Source organism: Callithrix jacchus, chromosome 2 (assembly GCF_049354715.1).
Source record: "Callithrix jacchus isolate 240 chromosome 2, calJac240_pri, whole genome shotgun sequence".
Classification (NCBI taxonomy): domain Eukaryota; kingdom Metazoa; phylum Chordata; class Mammalia; order Primates; family Cebidae; genus Callithrix; species Callithrix jacchus.
Window position 1 is genome coordinate 197,876,070 of NC_133503.1, and position 3,894 is coordinate 197,879,963.

The window sequence follows — 3,894 nt, forward strand, 5'->3', positions numbered from 1 at the left end:
CTCTTCTAAGTCCTGGATCTTGCTACAGATTCTTCAGGGAGAGCAAAGAATATGGAGGGATGCTGACATTAATGCTTCTCTTTAAAAATACCTAAGTGGTTTTTATTTGTACATGACTTACAGTTCTAGAAATTTCTTTTATGGCTAAAAATTATAATCTTAAGCCAGGTGTTGAATTTTTCTACTTTGGGTTTTATGCATGTTTATTTGTACATGTGCTTTCGGTTGGGAATACCTTGAGGAAAGATATGAGCAAGTTGCCCAGCATTGCCCCTTGGGCCAAAACCATGGCACTGGCCTCAGCCAAGTCCCCATGTTTGTGCTGGTTGCCGAGTAAAATGCACACTTCCAGCTGTGGAACCCGGATGGTGCCTGCAATGGTGCCAGTGTTTCTGCCTCAGCTCTTTGGTTTTATCAAAGCCGGTGTTATCACATTTCCTGCAAAGATGGACTAATCCACGAGAGCTCAAAGGAAATCACCTGAACAAATAAAGTCCCTCTGAGGAGCCCATGCATGCTCTTTGCCATGCCAAAGACAAAACCCACAGCAAGTTGCCAGCAACAGGGCAGATCTCCTCCATGATTTAGCCCTCAAGGATAACACACCATACCATGAGTCCAGAAATCTTTTTCTTTGGGCGGATGAGAATTAAAAATGGGTCACGAGCTGGGCTTGGTGGCACACACCAGTAGTCCCAGCTACTTGAGAGGCTGAGGTGGGAAGACTGCTTGAGTTCAACATAGTGAGGGCCCGTCAATAAATAGAAAAGAAAGACCACACCCTCACAGTTTTAGTCCAATATTTAATCCAGGTGTTGATAAGGCCAAAAGTAATAATTCTCCTTAGTACATTATTATCATCACTATAAATAAAAGAATAAAAGTAAAAGGAGAAAAGAGCAAAAACTTGCTGTGGTTCGCATCAAGACCCAGATGTCCACTGTGGCGTATAGGAAATGATTTACATGTATGTGGCATTACTCCTCAGGTGGGGGTGCAATATCTGTTTGAGTTCTTTTGGAAAGACTGTAGCATAGGTGCCCTCCTCCTTTCCAAAATAAGACTGATGAAGGCTTTCTATTTTCCACATATATTAGGAACTCTTAAAGTAGGTGACTCTTTGGCTGAATAAAATTGTATAACCAAAAATCAGCACCATTTTAAAATCATTAAAGGAAAGACTTTCATTGTTAAAATCAAAATTGGCTAAAACATAGTTAACAAATCAGAAAAATCACCATTCTAGGAAAAAATAAATAATAAACTAAATTCAAGTTTTAAACTTTTGTTTTCTACATATTCACGTTCTAAAGACCAGAGGGCCACAACAGTTGATAAACCTGATTTAATAACACATATTTAAACCCAACTATTCAGCTTCATTTTGACAAATGGAGCCTCAAAAGACAGACAATGTTTTTACTCATAAATCTTTCTATCTCTAATTTTTGTGAATACGTAACAGTTGTACATATTTATGGGATATATGTGATGCTTTGACAAAAGCATGCCATCTGCGATAATCAAATCAGGGTAATTGAGATATCCATCACCACAAGCATTTATTATTTCTTTATGTTAAGAACATTCAAATTACATTCTTCAAGTTATTTTGAAATATATAATAAATTTTTGTTAACTACAGTATCTCTATTGTGCTACCAAACACTAGACCTTATTTTTACTACCTAACTTATTTTTACTATCTAAATGTGGTTTTGTGTCCATTAACCAACACCTCTTTTTCCCCGACCTTCCCGCTATGATTCCCAGCCTCTTGCAATCTTCATTCTACTTTCTATCTCCATAAGATTAATTTTTTAGCTCTCATATATTAGTGAGAACATACAATATTTGTCTTTCTGTGGTTGGCTTGTTTTACTTTGCATAATATCCTTCAGTTCCATCAAGGTGGTTACAAATAACAGGATTTTATTTTGTGGGAGTGGAGGCTGAATAATATTCCATATTGTGTGTTTGTGTGTGTGTGTGTATATATATATATATATTACATTTTATTTGTCCACTCATCAATTGATGGACACTTAGAGTGATTCCATATCTTGAAGCTGTTGTGAATAGTGTTGCAATTAACATGGGATATATATAAAATAAAATAGATATATAAAATAAAGCAGATATATAAAATAAAACTCTTACAACCTAATGATAAAATATAAAATACAGGCAACAGTTTTAAATGGATACCCTACCAGTAATGACAAGTAAACAGCTGAAAATAAGCACAACGTCCATAGTCATTAGGGGAATGCAGGTTAAAAGCACAATGAGATAGGACAGCACAAACACTAGACTAGCTAAAATCAAAAGAAAGATTGACCAGAACAAGTCCTAGTGAGGATGTGAAGAAAAAAAAAAAAAAGACACCCCCTCACACTGCTGATGGATATAAAATAGCACAACCTCTTTGGGAAACAGTTTGAAAGTTTCTAAAAACATTACCTTTACATGGCCCAGTTACTCCATGCCTAGGGATCTGCTTGAGTAATGAAAGCAAATAGTCACACAAGTTCCCGTGCACCAAAATCACAGCAGCTTGATTTGAAATAGGCAAACACTGGAAAAATCTAAATGTTCATCAAAAGGTGAATGAATCAGCAAATAATGGTATATTCACACAACAGAATATTAGCAATAACAGGAGATTAAACTACTAATTCAGGCAATAGCATAAACCAATTTTAAAAACACTTATGCTACTGAAAGAAGGCAGAAAAAGAGGAAAATACATAATGTATGTTTGAATTTATAGGAAGCTCTAGAAAACGTACAGTACTCTATAGTGACATAAAGCAGACTCCTGTTTGCAATAACAGGGGTACTGAAGTGTTGGAAAGTGTGTGTTTCAAAGGGTCACAAAAAAGTTCTTGGTGTTTGTTATTTCAACTCTGTGATATGTAGATGTCAAAAGTCGCCATATTGTGCACCTTAAACTTACGCAGGTGATGGTCTGAGTCATTGTTGAATAAAGCTGTAAAAAATGTGATTTGACAGCTATTACGGATTGAGTTATAGCCCGTTCCACGGTTTCTAATCCCCAGAACCGCAGAAGGTGGCTATGTTTAAAGATGGGGTGTTTGCTGAGGTAGTTAAATTAAAATATAGTCATTAGGGTGTCCAATATGACTGCTGACCTTAGAAGAAAAAAGTTGAATACAGACATATACAGAGAAAATACCGTGTGACGATACAAGGAAAATACAGCCAATCTGCAAGCCAAAGAGAGAGGCCTCAGATAAAGGTAACCCTGCTGACACTGATCTGTGCTTCCAGAACACTGAGAAAGTCAACTTCTGTTGTTTAAGCCACCCAGCCTGTGGAACTTCGTTATGACAGTCCTAGCAAACTAATACAATAACTTACTTAAACTTTCAGAATTCAACAACGTTTTCTCTTTCCAATGTCTATTAAACATAATATTTCTGTTAAGGAAAAATGAGGAATCCATCAAATATTTAACAAAAGTTATAATACTAGTAGTAAGAAGGCAGGCATTTGCCTAGAACATTATAATTTTCAAAAACACCCTCCCATATCTTTTTTGTCTCAATAGAATATTTGCTGGCAATTTTTGTTTTTTCTTCGTCTATACCATGAGTTAACACTTGTATAACCCACACACCAGGAAACAGGAAGACCATAGATGGAAAACTCAAGTTCATAGAGCTTGGCTGTCTGAATGTACAGAGGAGAATCAGGGTCTCGTCAAGATGGTGTCACTTGTTGAGATGGTGTAAGAATGAATGGCTTGTCAGGAGGGTGTGAGAGCTAGCCTTGGAAACAACTTTGTGATTCAAGGTGCCTTGGCTTTTAAAAAGTACATCCAATAATGTTTCTATGGAGATACGCCTGAGTGTGCATGTTCCCGCTAAT